Source organism: Polyergus mexicanus, unplaced genomic scaffold, assembly GCF_030449975.1.
Source record: "Polyergus mexicanus isolate NDT 795.1 unplaced genomic scaffold, iyPolMexi1.0 SCAF_13, whole genome shotgun sequence".
NCBI lineage: Eukaryota > Metazoa > Arthropoda > Insecta > Hymenoptera > Formicidae > Polyergus > Polyergus mexicanus.
The window spans coordinates 2463864-2480840 of NW_027223333.1; the positions used below are offsets into that span (position 1 = coordinate 2463864).

At 40.0% G+C, this 16977-nt stretch overlaps 2 protein-coding genes across 2 annotated transcripts in view; one reads left to right on the plus strand and one right to left on the minus strand.

Annotated features, from left to right (window-relative positions):
• LOC138939118 (uncharacterized) overlaps window positions 1–16977 on the plus strand; it is a 151250-nt gene that overhangs the window by 84117 nt on the left and 50156 nt on the right. The gene's annotated exons all lie outside the window — the stretch shown is intronic.
• Window positions 1–16977, minus strand: part of East (enhanced adult sensory threshold) — a 131095-nt gene that overhangs the window by 44921 nt on the left and 69197 nt on the right. The gene's annotated exons all lie outside the window — the stretch shown is intronic.

Below are 16977 nucleotides of genomic sequence, written 5' to 3' on the forward strand. Positions count from 1 at the left end.
CAAGTCCTCTAAACGGGCTTTTTAATATTTACGAATAACCGGAGCCGATTAATCGCGGGAAGAGGGGAGAAGACGGGAAGGTTGGAAGAGTTTACCTTTTCGCTAGCGATATCCAATTTATTAAGAGAGAAATCGGAATTTTTCGCGTTTTATCTCTACGTGACTGCGGATGCTCACATTTATCGTTCTTTCGTGCTCGTAATATAATAGATATAATAGATTGATTCTTTCGGAATACAAATTTATTAAGAAACAAATTGATTTTTGTAAATATTTTACACATGATAATATAAATAATAAATATATATAAATATTTTTATTAATATTTCTTTCTCAAAATCGTAATGTTTCGTCTCTCCTTTCTAAAGCAAAGTATATACGTGCGTCTCGCGATTTCCCATTCTTATAATAAGTAATCAGGAGAATAACTTTTCTCTAAAGTGGAACTGTGCTCAGGATGTAGGTTGTTGTCCCGACCACCTTCAATCGTAAAGCGGTCGCGACGCTCGCTGGACGACAATAAAGTGCAACGGAACAGCAACACGTATCGGCCGCTCACGCACACGATGAATAATTTTTCATAGCATTACGCTCCCCGGAGTAACTCCGGTTCCGGGATAAGCGCCATTGCGACGGCGCGTGTAAACGACCAGCGCCGTTTGCGACCGTTAAATGCACGCGCGTATACGCGTATTTCGACGTTTGTTTACTGAATTAATGAGACTGCTTTTCATCTATTGTACAAAGTGCGTCTCTCGGGGCGAAATAATTTTTAACGGATGCTTCCTGAGAGATCGTTTAGCGTCGATTTTATCCGAGTTAATTATCGGGAATCTAAAAGATTCTTATTACTATAAATATATATAATTCTCGGGAAAAATCGTTTTTTGAATCATACGCAAAAAAAAAAAAAAGAAGAATCGATTTCAGATTTACGATTTTAAATTTAACGCGTACCTTTGTTATTTTATCAATTGTAGAGCAATAATTATATCCCAACATTCGAGGCGCGACAGCGCGTGCATGTTTTCATTTTTCGTAATTATAAAAACTTTATCTCGCGTATCGTGCACCGAGGTGGAATTTCGCGTATCTCTGGCCACTGTGAAATTTCTGATAAATTAAAAATGAAGCGAATTAGAGAGATTAAGCGCGTCTTGTGCAGCGTTTCAAAAAGACATCGCGTGCCTTTTACGAGATTAATCCCCCGGTGGTCTCTGAAACCATTTTCCGACGAAAAATTACGGTTTCGACGCGCCGCGACAAACGGAAAGGTGTGCTTGGGAAACTGCGAACTATAGATACGATATGTATGTACTCTATAGCTCTGTATACACCGGCTGGATAGAAAGTAGAAAATTCCTGCGTCTCGCGTTTCCCGCGCCTCCTTCCGTCTCTGCATTGTGTGTTCCGCGAAACGGAATTTGCACTTTCATGCGAAGGCGGCTTAATCGGCGCACGAATGCGAATCCTGGAGGAGAGCAGGGTATCGAAGGAACACGTTAGACAGACGGACAGATGCGCAAATTTGGTATAAACGGAAGTTTACGTAAAAAAGGAAACCGGGGGCGGGGGAGAGGAGGAGGAGGAGGAGGAGGGGGGGGGGAGATTCTGCGTAGAGCGGAAAAACGTCCTGTCACGAATCGCCGCGACTATGCATATTTATGGCAAACACATATTGAGCGAAATAAAAAATGCGTAACCGCGGAAGCGATATCGATCGAGAGCGACACGCGAGAGACATGGCGTAAGAGAAAATCGCGGTTTACAGAAAGAGAGAGAGAGAGAGAATGCCGGTTTTCAAAAATTACCGCAAATTATTTGAAATATATGCGGGGAAATATTCAATTTCTATTGGACCGCATCGAGGGAGCCGCTTTCGGAAGCAGTTTTTCGAGCAATATCGAAAAGTGGCATTTTCCCCCGGGTGACGTTTACCTCGCCCGGGTCACCCTCCCATATAACGCGTACATCTATAGAAGAAACGTCGGGAGAGCGAATTGCCGCGCGCGATAGTCGCTCGATTCCTTTTCGGTAGAAACGGTATCACAGCTGAGGCTCCTTCATCAAAGGAAAAACCAATTGTCGACAAACGTCAATGTCGTTATTCGACGTATATAACGATCGGAATATTCGTTGCTTCCTTCGGCGGAGAGACAACAAGAGAGAGAGAGAGAGAGAGAGAGAGAGAGAGAGAGAGAGAGAGAGAGAGAGAGATGGGCGATTAAAATATCGAACGTCTCGAACGTACAACTGCAGGTAGGCTGGCTCCTGATGATTGTATGAGAGAAAAAGAGCGATATCCAAGAGGCGAGAGAATGGTATCAATTCTAGCAATAGTATAACTAATTTTTCTTTAAACACACAATATAAATCTGTAATAAATGTACCTTTCATTTTCACACATTTCCCAAAATAAAATTGCTCAAAACATTTGTTAGTCGCTATTCTTCTCCAAAAAAAAAAAGAAGGGAGATCGATCACTTTTCTTAAATGCGATCATCAATTTTTTGTTTTTGACGCAAACATATATGTCATTGATCCCTCCCCCCAATTTCCTTCCATAAAAACTTTATAGACTAATCAGTACAGTTGTGCCGAACCCTGTAATTCTCGCATCGTCATCCGGTTCCTTGGATTGCCTTGGGTACGACAATCGGTAGTCCACCTTGCTTTGACGAGCGAGCATATCCCGCTTCTCGTTTCGAGCCCAAAAGCCAATTCCCGATGAGCCGAGTGCACGTCGCGACGAATAACGCGTGTGACAGGAAGGATACTCGCTTCCTTTGGAAGCTCGTTCGTTCGCGGAGAGCGAAGAGAGGGACGGTCGATCGGTAGGAATTAAAATATCGAGCGTCTCGAGTGCAGCTCGAAAGCCGGCGTGGCGAGGGCGGCGGGGGACGACCAGGCGAAGAGAGAAGGCAAGAGGAAAGAGAAAAGAGAGAGAGAGAGAGAGAGAGAGAGAGAGAGACGAATATAGAGAGATGGTAGAATCGAGTTGTTGGTCGTGTCGTACTCTCGCTCTCTTTCCCCGCTCTCTCTCTCTCTCTCTCTCTCATTCTCACTCCTTCTCTTTTCCTCTCGTTGCCATTCGCTGTCCTTGTCGCCCTCGTCTCGTAGAATCGGCCGGAAAAAGAGAGACGAATATATAGACGGAGAACCGCCTTTTGTTCTGGCTCGTCTACCGTTCTTCCCCGCACGCAGCGATCGTCACGTAGCCACCTCTCGTCTCTTTTACACGCATTTGCACGCGCGAACGAATGTACGTTAGTGGGTGCACGCGTGTATGTTAGACGTGTGTGTGTGTGTGTGTGTGTATGTGCACCGGCAATCCGTGTGGACACCCGGTTTCGCCGGGATGAAGAGAGAGGCGGCCCCGATCGATTTTCATCGAGTCTCAAAATTCTCTATGCACATCCCCGGCGAGGAGCTAACGTCTCGTACACGCTTTCGTTTCTCCCTTTTCCCCTCTCTCTCTCTCTCTCTCTCTCTCTCTCTCTCTCTCATTCTCGTGATGTCTCTGGTAAATGCAAATTGAATTTATTCATTTGCTCGTACAAGGGTTTGCGACAACTATGTTCGATCGGTCACTGGGTTACGGTAAGGCCAGCAAACCCCCTTCTGCTTTTCGAATAATTATGCCGATCTTTGAAATGTCCTCTCTCTCTCTCTCTTTCTTTCAACAATAGGCTTGTCCATTCAGACTCGCACACAGTCGAGGAGTCAATAAATCTTCGTGCGAAATTATTCAACTTGGAAGCTCACTTTCTCCATCTATTCTACACGTAATTGATCGTAGCTTGTTATGTGTATTCCATAAAAAGAAAAAAAAAAACACTTTCATTTCTGTTAAATAATTTCGGAGTAAGATTACTTTCGTAAAAATAATATTGTATATTTATTTTATGATACCGCCTTTTTTTTTCTAAATCCTTTCCCCGAATCGGGGTCGTCGGTTAGCCAATATTTTAAAACACGTGCTGTTATTTTCCATCGTTTTCCAAGTCTCGAAAAGGGGGAGGTTTGCGTTCTCTGCCAGTATCAGCCAGGCAATGCACTTTGTAACGTATGCTCATTGCTCTGTCTCTCCTTGACGTTTAATTCTGGCTCATCGACCGATCGCGTCCATTCAACGAAACGAAACTTCCGATGACATGCATACGTTACATATACGTGTATATACGAGAACGAAAGAGAAAAAGAGGAAATGAAAAAGAGGGAGAGAGAGAGGGAGGGAGGGGGAAGGGCGAGATTTTGAAACAGAGAGAGAGACACAACGCGCGTCAGATTTCGATTCGAGGAACAACTTTGCGCTTTATGGTAGCATCACCGGAACAATCCGCAACGCTACTTCGATATGCGTGACGATATTCACTGATGGCGAATCCACATTTTATCGCGTAGAATTCGCGCGGGTAAACACGTTGGATTTTCTAACGCGAGACGTGACGCTCTCTCGCGTATTTTCCTCCGCGCGAAATAACGATCGCTTATTGAATAATTATTAATCTGCGTATACGTTTCGCGTTAAACGAAACATGTGTTTTGAAATGAATGAAAAGCCAAACGTTGCGATAGATTACGAACCGAGCCTGATTAAGAGAACGTATAAGAATTTTATTCTTTATTTTATTTTATTTTTTTTTTCATGGATTTTAATATACTTTTATTTGATTATAAAAAAACTTGAATTTTTATAGTCATGAGGATTAGTGAGTATATACAGATTCTCTCTTTGTAATCGTGATACATTCGGAAATACATCCTTAAACGATATCCAGTGGCACTTTACACGATACCTAGGATACGGTTTGTGGAAGATCACTCTCCGCTATCGAGTACATTTACATTTTGTAGTAAACCCGCGCCTTCCTTCTGACATTATTCTTAGCAAACACCCTATGATAACGCCATGGTGTGTTGTCTGCGAAGAAAACGATTCCCGCAACTAAAACCCAGAATACATAGACAGAATCCTATCGCGAAACAATACTCCTCTCTTGCTCTCGAGAAGAATATTCCATTCCCGATCCTCTTCGACGCTAGTCGACCATCAATGTATACAGGGTGGCCCCGAACGTTCCAGCCAGACGTTGAGATCTTATAGGAAATTTAATTCTGAACAAAAAATTTCCTATAAACGTGGGTCGAAAAATGCTTTCTTAAGAAGTTATCGCTCAAAAACTTCTGAAATCGTGATTATTTTACACATTTTTCCAAATATCATGGAAAATGTGCGTCTTTTAACAAAAAGTATCGAAACAAAAGTTGTAGAGAATTAAATTATCTTTCAAATGAGATCAAAATGATTGTTGTACGTTCCATAGATTTTCATATAATCAGTTTCAAACGTACAAAAAGTGCTTTTGTTACTTATTGTTAGATCGATTAAAGTTGAATCAGGAGGAAATCCGTAAAGCGACTAGATCGATCATTACTCGATGCCGAAAGAGTATTGGAGTTGGGGGTGGGGAGACATTTTGAGAACAGTTAGTTTTTTCACGTCTTTATTCATTTTCTACTATTACGTGCCATTTCAGTTTAAAAAAATTAATTTTATTTTCATAAAAGAAAAAGATTTTTATTTTTTATTTTTATCGTTTTTTCAAGAAATTTATTAAGTTTCATTTTCTTTTCACCTTTTGCTCCTTTTTTGCATCGGAGGTTTTTGAGCGATAACTTCTTAAGGAAGCATTTTACGACCCATGTTTATACAAAATTTTTTGTTCAGAATTAAATTTCCTATAAGATCTCAAAGTCTGGCTGGAACGTTCGGGGCCACCCTGTATATATCTTTATGTAGTAAAAGGTATGCGTTTGTGTGTACGCATCGAACGAGAAAGAGAGAGAGAGAGAGAGAGAGAGGAAAGGACAGAGATGGAAGGACGAGGGACTACAGTGAAATATATTTCGAAGAAAGGAGGAGGGAGAGAGAGCGATCGGATAATATACGGGGGCAGAGAAAAACGCGCGAGTTTAGCTTGCGGTGCTACCCTCCGTTCGAGACGCTTTACACACCGGGTATCTCGTAATTGAGCAGCCACCGAACGAACGAACGAATGAACGAACCCGCTGTGAGCGAAAAAGAGTGAGAGAACGAGAAAGAGAGACGGTACGTTCTACCCGAAGAATCATCCCTATTTCTGGCGTATCGCGGGGTCGGTCTCTTACGAAGCATCCGGCAAATTCCGTGCGACCTGTTTATTTAACGCCAACGAACGCGCGATATGTAATTAATCGTGTCGCCAATTTGCCAATTTTTTTTTTCTTTTTACAAATAAATTTTTACAGAGTCAAATTATAATATAATGTAATTGTACGTAGAAAAAATGTTTTCCATTTCTTGCAAGCTGTAGCTTTTGATATACGTGTATATATATATATATATATATTTAAAAGAAATTTTTTGATTCAGAATTGTGTATGTGTGCGTGTTTATTTGATTTTAAAAGTGATTAAATAAGCTTTACTTTCGGTTTATTATCTGCGTGTAGCGTGATCTCGGTATTAAGGTAAAGAAAAGAGATGCTACAAATATCACGGGCCAAACTAAATCTTCCGTAATAAATTTACTCGTATTATCTTCGAAGTAGAATTAAAGATTCGACCGCTCGATGTAAATATCTGAGATTCTTACCACCTGCAGGAGCGATCGCAACTCGCTCGTCGCAAATGATAGATAGATAGAAAGATCTAAAGTATGAATTTTAGATTGCGCCTTCTCTAAGAGATTTATAGTCACAGATGACGTCGCGCTACTCGCCGCGGGTAGCTCATCAATAATAATTCATAGAGTCGTGCAACTTGTATTGATCAGACGTTTACTTTCACAATTCCTTACAACCTTTTGTAGGGAGACAAGAATCATGCTTTTATTACTTATCCGAGTTAACATGTAAATCTAAATCGATCAATTGTTCAATTCAATACAAGTATCCATAAATCATCAAAAATAATTAATAAAAATAATTTATGCATAATTATTATTTATTTCACGTTCGAATTAAAAGAATCTTTGGATATAAGAGAAATATAAGAATCGCATAATTTTAGTGCGACAGAGATTCTTAGAAAGATTGGTAAAAATTTAAGTAAGTAATTCCCGTTATTGTGACCGCAGCTATTATAAACCACACGACTCGCGCGTGCGGTCAATGACAGAAATTCGATTCCTACTGTGATGTTGGAACATAATTGCGTTCCTCAATTCTTTTGGGAGATACTCGCTCCGTCGCGTGCGGCTATATTATCGATATTAATACGATTATTACATATACAGGATATCCCCAATTTAAATGGCAAAACTTTAGGAGCGTATAGGGGATCGAAAAGCTAAGACGGAAGGTCCTTTAGAAATTTGCACGTTTTTGCTCCATTTTGGAGAAAATCACAAAAAAAGAAACGAAACAAGTTTTCGTTTTTTTACTTATTTATTTACATTTTATTTATGTTATCATCTATTTAATGCAGATATTGTTCAAAACGTTGCCCTCTTGAAGCAATGCAAGCATTACATCTAGCACTGATCTCATTAATTGCAGCTAGACATTGTTCCAGTGATATTTGGTGCACTGCATCTACGATTCGGTCTCTTAACTGCTCTCTTGAATTGATTGGCATCGTAAAGGATAATATCAAGTGTTTACATATGTAAGGAACCTTGAAGCAGAAAGTTTATTCGGTGCCAATCAACTCAAGAGAGCAACTGACAATGAGAGATTGAATTTTTGCGATTTTCTCTAAAATGGAGCAAAAACGAGCAAACCTCTAAAGGACTTTTTGTCTTAGTTTTTCGGTCCCCTACACGCTCTTGAAGTTTTGTCATTTGAATTGGAGACACCCTGTATATCTAATAATAATTTTTTAGCATGGCGTACGAGAAATTTTTAATAGCTCTCGCGCTTGATTGAGGAAGAGGCTCGGAAAACGTCAATCTCGGGTGGTTACTGTACGATTCTCGGAACACACTTTGACGAGAGATCCTTTTCAAAAAGCCTCTCGCGGAATCGCTTACGCTTTACAGTCTCTCACGGCGACTGTGATTTTCTTCTAAGAATAAACTGGGCGCGCGCGCGCTCGCAACTCTGAAGCCCGTGCTTTGACTACATCTCCGTGGGATCCGGCGGGATTGCCGAAGGGTTAAAAGGGTTAAGCAGTCGAGACTCTGTGTGCGAGTTAGGAAGGGTCGTACGCGGTCGGCCCCGTCTGGGGCGAATTCGCGTAGCGGGACGATCAAGTTCGCCAAACTATCCAAAATGCTCAAATATATGATTGGTGCAAATAATTTTGCTTTCCCGTTCTTGCTTACGATGCACGTCATCGTACACTTTATAACGACATTGCGAGATCTGACTTAAAGATAACATTAATTTACAAGATTTTGTACCAGAGCATTTGAACACTGTTTCTAGAATAATATTAAACGCTAAGCACGAATCCATCATCAAAAAATTTCTTCTTTCTTCAGGTCAAGTTTCCAAGAAGAATGGAGTTGAGACCCCCAAGGGATGCGTTTTTTACCATCTTTGATAATTCGTAGCAGACGAACCCGACGTGTAAGCGACTTCCGACAGGGTTCAAATGAAAGCTTGAACGTTATATTTTAATACAAAAATATCAAATCTTTTATCTGCAATCGGATAATCGTTATATTTGACATAGAGCGACTACACTTAAAAACACAAAGCGCGCCTAAGGTTTGATTGTACCTGCGGTAAAAGATAGGATATCTTTATATTAAAGTACAATGTTCAAGCTTTCATTTGAGCCCTGTCTGAAGTCTCTTTCTTGCACATCGGGTTCATCTGCTATAAATTTTCAAAAATGGTAAAAAATGCATTTCTGGAGGATTTCAATTGAAAACCTGACCTAGTAGGCCATTTTGCCTTGCGGATTCGGATTCAGCCCCAAAATACGTTTAAAAAAAAGGTTCCATTTTTGGGACTAAAAAAAGTATGAAATTTGTAAGCTAGTGTAATTATAGAATTTTATAAGAAAATACGATTTATATTGGAGAATTATGTTATTGGAATTTTAGAATAACTGGAGTATCAATTGGATCGCTTTACACGGTATACTCTTATTTACATTTCGCGGGAAACATCGAGATTTAATATCTCGCGAAAGACGGTACCGCGTATACACGGTGGCTAGCTATTACACGACGCGCGGGAGAGAAAGGAAGTTTACTGTAGAAAACAGCTCGAAAGTTGCGCGACCGCGGCGCGCAGCCTTCACTTCGTAACCAAGTGTATCCTGCTATCTCACGTTATCGAAGAGATCCGGCGAGAGATCTTTTTCAAAAGCGCTCCGAGATGAGTTCGATCTCCGCGAGTATATCGTGACATCGCGGGAGAGTCTATAACGTTATGTAGGCTTGTTGCTTTTCGCAAGCTATCCGTTCTATGTGTGTATGTGTGTCTCTCTCTCTCTCTCTCTTTGTCACCCGGCAGGCAAGAACATCTCGCTTTGGGTCGATAACTCACGTGATTCTGTGTTACAGCACGGGAGTGGAGGTAAAGTTCCGATATCTCTCCCCGTCGATTTTCGTAAATCCAGATTTACGAGTTTTCGTCTTTCCTCGGGGAAAACGTCGACTGATATTTCGTCAATTAGATATCGCGAGAGCGACGTGATACGCGAGAGTTGGCAGTTCGTAATAATTGATACGATTAGGAGAAAGTAGGGTAAGAGTCTATGACCCTCTCGTAGCAGGTGGAATACGCAAACAGGAGCGAGAATCTGTGCTATTGGCCGAGCGTTTTGATAGAAAACATTTTTTTTTTTTTTTACGCATATATATGCATCGTTATAATATAATAAATGTAATACATTTTTTATATATTATAATTATATCGCATTTTTTTTTTTTTTTTGTACGAGTACAATTGTGTGTATTTACAGACAAAGGAATACACTCATCGGTGAAAATGCATTTTCGAATAATTTGTTTTTCGATCAATTATATTTTAATGACAATCCGCGGCATTAACGAAGGAGAGATACGGAAACTTTTAATGTGTGCATCTCTGAAAACACATGTTTCGTTAATGAAAAGATCAGCATTGTTCACCTGTCATTGATTTTCTGAGAACAGCTGTTCTCGCGTCTGTCAGTGTCACTCTCGAGGAGCGTTCCATTTCGCTCGATCAGCCCGTGATTCGGGCTGATGTCGCGATTCGTGATGTTTTTAGAATCGGGAAATTTTAATCTCGACTTGCGCGTGTATTATCTTTACGTCCCCCTCTCTCCCTATCTCTTTCTCTCTCTCTCTCTCTCTCTCTCTCGCAGGCGCGGCGATATCGCGGTTATTCAATTTTGCGGCAACGAGATACGCGACCGAAAAGAAAACGAGTACCGCTACGATACGAGAGTTCCGAGTCGTTTTCCCCTCTGCTCGGTTCACTCCTTTCTCCCCCTTCCCTCACCCCTTCCTCCCTCCCTCCCTCCCCTTCACCCCCTCCCCCCTTTCTATTCGACCGGCATCGCAGAAGGGAGAGGCCTATCCCCACGATAGACGAACGCTGCTCTTGTGCCATCGCTTCTCTTGCGGCCGTCTCGCTATAGCTTCCACTTCCTCGATCGTCCTTCGTGAGTACATGGCAATTTTTCTCGATTAGCGAGAAACGGCTAACTCGCGTCGGCCTCCGAGTCCGACATGCGAAATCGCGCTGTGAGAAAATCCCAACTACGCCTCGCGCACTCCTTTTCTTCGGTCCTCTCTCTCTCTCTCTCTCTCTCTCTCTCTCTCTCTCTCAGCTGAGTAAATTGCAAAAAGCACAAAACCGGGCCATGAGGATCATATTGCAATGTGATAGACATACCAAAGTGGAGCGTATGCTGCAAGCGCTGCAGTTTATGTCCATAAAACAGAGGCTATATTATAATGTGTGTATATTTATTTTTAAGATTTTAAGGAACATGTTACCGGAGCAATTAAGAAATAGGTTAGAAATTGTGGGAAATGAGAGTGAAAGGCAAACACGACAAGCTGAGGATATTGCAATAAAATATCGCAGAACAAGGAGTGCGCAAAAGAGTATGTTTTACGAAGGAGTGAAAATGTATAACGCCTTGCCAGCTGAAATAAAGCGGAATGAAAGAATTGTGCCGTTTAAGCGAATGTTAAAGGAGTATATTGTAATTAATGTAAACTAGATTTGTATTACAAATAGCTGAGAAAGCTAATAAACATCAATCAATCAATCTCTCTCTCTCTAGCGTCGACTCTCTCGCCGATTTACATAAATCATTGTATAATCGATGTAGCAATATCGAATTCGATGTTAAAAACATTCGCAGCAAAAATATAGTAAATAGTATAAAAAGGATGCAAGAATTCGTCTGTTGAAGTCTCGGATCTCTTCTAATCTCGTCACCGCGAATTCCTTTGCGCGAGGATTCCGTGCAAGGTTCCGTTTCATGGAAATTTTCGCGCACGTTTCTCATTCGTGGAGACAAAACCGAGTCTGCATAATTCGGCAGGCAAGCTTCTTGCAGCAATTTGCGCGAAAGTTCGCAAACGCCGTTTACGTCTGAAAATTATTTTAAGCGCACGACAAAATTTTAAAAATTATTATATTTATCGAATGCGAATGCGAAAATCGAAATTATCGCCGACAAATGGAGACGCGACTATAATTTTATATGGTTTTCATTTTTATATGATTATTGCTGTCGTATATTATTCTTTGTTTTTTTTTAAATACATAAGGATTTTCAAACATTCGAAAAAGAATTTGAAAATTATCTATCGTGTAGGTCTAATTCTTCACAAGGATCTCTCTTCTTACTTTTCAATATCACGTTTTCAAATAAGGTAACGGATGTTTTTTTCACCAGAGAACACAAAGCGTCTTAAAATAGTCGTTTATCTCGCAAGATTAGAAATGTTTTCTACCTGGAAGGCTGGAGAAAATAATAAGCTTGGTATTGTTCTTGTTCTTTGGTATACGCGCATTATAACGTTAAGCGTTTTAGAGACTTTGACGACGAGAAGAGGGGAGTCATGTATTTTACAAAGAACGGACAAGGAAGAGAGTGCCAAACGTGTGGCACCGAGTCTACTAGCCGAGGCTGAAAGGTGGGACGAGCTCTCGTCTAGAAAGGGAGAGAAGAGGAGGAATGATGCGCGGTGTGCAAGAGCGCAAAATGGAAACCCGCTCGGTGCTCGTTTCCACGTAGCGGTATTCGGTCGTAGAACTGACTGCATGCGCGATGTCCGATGTTTTAGCGATGTTAAAGCGTCGACGTGGGATCATAATTCGGCATTGATCCTGAATATTTGAAAGAATCGAGGATCCCCTGAATATACAAGGTGGCCCCGAACGTTCCAGCCAGACTTTGAGATCTTATGGGAAATTAAATTCTGAATAAAAATTTTTTTATAAATATGGATCGAAAAATGCTTTCTTAAGAAGTTATCGCTCAAAAACCTCCGATGCAAAGGAAGAGCAAAAGGTGAAAAGAAAATGAAATAAAAAGAAAATGAAACTTAATAAACTTCTTGAAAAAAGCGATAAAAATAAGAAATAAAAATCTTTTTCTTTTATGAAAATAAAATTAATTTTTTTAAACTGAAATGGCACGTAATAGTAGAAAATGAATAAAGACGTGAAAAAACTAACTGTTCTCAAAATGTCCCCCCACCCCCAGCTCCAATACACTTTCGGCATCGAGTAATGACCGATCTAGTCGCTTTACGGATTTCCTCCTCATTCAACTTTAATCGATCTAACAATAAGTAACAAAAGCACTTTTTGTACGTTTGAAATTGATTATATGAAAATCTATGGAACGTACAACAATCATTTTGGTCTCATTTGAAAGATAATTTAATTCTCTACAACTCTTGTTTCGATACTTTTTGTTTAAAGACGCACATTTTCCATGATATTTGGAAAAATGTGTAAAATAATCACGATTTCAGAAGTTTTTGAGCGATAACTTCTTAAGAAAGCATTTTTCGACCCATGTTTAAACGAAATTTTTTGTTCAGAATTAAATTTCCTATAAGATCTCAAAATCCGGCTGGAACGTTCGGGACCACCCTGTATATAATCAGAATATCCCGAAGAGGGAGAGAGAATTCCAGACAGGGAGAAATGCAAAATATTTATGTATATCTTTTTCATAATTTTATCTCCGAAGTAAGTTTTTTTTTTTTTTTTAATTATTTCGCAGAGTAAAATGTATGTGAGATTTGTACAAAGTACATACTCTATTGGCCAACCTACTTTTCGTTTCGTGATTAGGCGAATATGTTTGCGTTTAACTTTTGACTTGGGTCGAATGTATTTCAGCATACATCTCTCGCCCCGCCCCTTATTTCGCGGAATAAATCAGGGAGATAAAGAATTTCTATATTCTCGAGACTCGCGCGCATACGTTGCAGTTTTGTATCAGCCAGAGAAAAGAAAGCGGGAAAAATACAAACACGGGACATCCTTCTCCTCTTTTCGCCAAAGTAATCTCTTTTAACCCTCTCATACTTGCTCCCTCGAGTCTTGCTGAATGTCTCATTAAATTTTATTTAGATCGAGGGATAGTGGACAAATTCGGATAATGTTATTCGAATGAATTCATTAGATACGATTAACCTCGTAATTGCTATTGATCGAAAAATACTGTAGACAAATAAAACACGATGGAACACTTCGCTACTTATAGACATATATGTAATATTTTCGGAGAATAAAAAATAAATAAATTTTCCATTCAGACACAAAATAAATGTAGGAACGTAAAAAAATTTCGCGCCATTAAATTTGTAAGTTATATGAAGTCTCTTTTGGACTGTCATTACGGCAGAATTACAACGAGAGGAGAGTCTGGCCGCTTCTCGTGTAATTTACATCGAGCAGGGGTTATCGGCCGACTTTCTTTTATTTCGTGTTGCTATATCCGGTGACCCAGGTGATCCGCACACAGTTATCCCTCATACCATCGACTGTGTGTGTAGCGTTGTTTTAATCCCTCCGTTCGAGAACGCTATCTCGTATACATTTGATGGCGACTACGATTTGCAATTCGACAAATGAAATTAGATTGTTGAACGGCATTTCGCTTTCTCTCTTTCTCTTTTACTATTCGCGATATTAGCTCGCTAGATGCAGATAGATATACGTTCAAGTGGCGCGACAAGCTGCAATCTTGTAATCTTTCTATGGCATTCCAAGATTGGTCTCATCGGTGTCCAGTTTAATTTTGAATATTTTTTAAAGAATTGTGACAACATGTTAAACTTCTTCGAAACAGAAAACCGATTTCAGACTGCTATCGGAATACCTTGATTAAAAAGTACAGCGATAATTATAGAAGACAGTGCGCGCGAAATAAATTAATCCAATATAAAACGAATCGCTTTATATTACACAGCGCGATCGAACTTCAAATAAACCTTGCCGCGCTTCTACCTATTTAATAATAAACGTACCGAAATTAATTCGGGATGCTGGTAATTGTAATCTACACACGGTGATCGATAACTCGGTGTAATAATAACTATTCGGAGGAGGACCGGATAATCGCGAGAAATCGTGATACCTCCTCGCGACAAATATCCTTTATAATCAAACAGAATATTTTACGATATAGCAAGACGCGAATGCACATACACACGATTCAACATTAATGAGAACGCAAATTACAACACGAAACAAGGCCAGTGGAAAGCTAAACGCAATCGTTGCACCTGCGCTAAGAGTGACCTCGCGGTTACAAAGGCAAAAAAAATATATATATAGAGAACATGTTTTTCTACGCTTTATAGTAATTATATTATTATTATTATTATTATTATTATAAATACATATATAATTATTTATAACGGCGTTTATAGGAGAGAAATAATTTTCTTGCTCGCTCGCGTGGAAAATTTTTGATATTCGCAGCTTTTTTTATCTGAAATCTCAGGAGGTCAGCTTCTTTACTCAATGCTCCATGATCATGACGACATTAAGCACGCTCGCGAATACGTACGCGTCGACTTGGCGTGTAATTTACAATGCGTATACCGTTGCGTTGCGCGAGCGCATTTTTCGGCTTTAATCAAAAGAGCAGCGCGGCACGACGACATTTCCTGGCGCACCAACGAAAAGTTCAACGGATGTTGGTTAACAAAGTGCACCTCATCCCGCACTTTTTCACGTACGCTCCGTCGCCACGTGGGTGTCATCCGCCGACGCGGTATCCTTTACGCAAACGCAATGCGTATCGCGTAACGTATTTCGCCGTCTTGCCCATTAAACGGAACGGCAAACCGCCCCCCCTCCCCCTCCCGCCCCCACCTCTCATCACCCTCCCCCGCTCTTTTAACTCCTACTCTTTTGCATCGTCCTCGGTCTGTCCGCCCGCACCATCCCTCGATAATCTTTGTCCGACGTCATTTTCAGCTGGTGATTTTAGATTTACACATGGTCATTTTACAAGAGTATTATTTATTATATTTGAAAAAATAAAAAGATAAAAAAATTAGAATAGAAAAATTAGAATGGAAAAATTCTTATTAATACAAAATATATTTATTGATATAATAGTTATATAATGCGGTCCTTGTATATATTTTTAATTTTTGAGATAAATAATCGTGTCATTAAATTGCTTTGCTATTATTATTTTCTCCCTATTATTCTTATTAATATTGCAGAATGAAATTTATTTGAATAAAATTGAAAGAGATAAATTTCGCTCGCAATTAAATAAAGGAAAGTTGAAACACGTAGATTTTGACGATACGCGTGACGGAGAACAGGTTCTTCTTTAATAACAGGAAAAACTCTGTTGACGAAATAAATGCTTGCTTCGTGTATGTTAAAGATACGTTATCCTAAACGTAAAGTGAAGTTATTAATATACGTAAGGTCGCAAAGAAACGAGCTGTTGGGCGAAAATGATTAGCGCTTATCAATTTCGAGATGCGAGCGTGCCGTGTCAAAGATAAGCTCGTGCAAGGTAGCTACTGAGGCATCGGCAGAGGAAATTTTCATGAAAATACGCGCGGAACCTCTTTGACCCATCGAAACACGCGGGATACACTTTGAATGCACGCTCCGTTTCGGAGCAACAATCGAATACTGGAACAGGGAATCGCTGGAGCGTCGACCGCGCTAGATACGTTCTCCCTCCTCTCTCTCTCTCGCTCTTCTCTCTATTAATCTCCGGGGAACTCTCTCCGAAAGTCAATAAAAGAGTCTTGGAGCGCGCGCTTCGAATTTTACACACTATCCTTCTCGATCACGGATGATAAGCAAACTAGCGTCCCATGCTAAGGAAGGTGTCGTATATCTCTGGGTACATACTTAAGACTTGCAATTATCGCGACGATAAAACTGGTTGGGAGTGGAATACTCTGTCGAGAGACTCTCAATTTTACGAATGTCGGAGGTCATTGAGTTCACTCGAAGCGTGCATTGAGTTTTACTTTGTACAATAAGTTCCGTCTATATAGGAAAATATCGATAATCACGATTTTCACTCTACGTACTTTTCCTTATGTCAAGTGTATCGACATCTGTATGTAGAAAAAATTCTATTCCAAAGAGATCGATCAGCCAAAAGTCTGACGGAAATTGAAAATTCAACACCAAGGAGTTATGCTGGATGAATGAAAATTACGCAGAATGTTTTCTTTAGATAAGTATTTACTTTTATTACATTTCTTTTTATTTTTTTTTTTATTATATATATTATTTATTTATTTGATTGATTGATATTCTTTATTGTTCCCCTATGGGGTTACAATTCTTCCTCCATATCTACATCTTTTACTTTACACACTTATATTTAACGCTTTTGTACACACATATGGTACACACACGCTTCCTATCCCTCTTTTCGCTCTTGTCCCTCCACTTGTGTACTTTACTTATTCCTTATCCTATCCTCTTACATCCTAACTCCGCGTACATAATGTGTGAAAACCTCTTCTTTTTGAGGCATATGGGAGGATGGGACTCGAGCGGAATCGAACCTGGAATC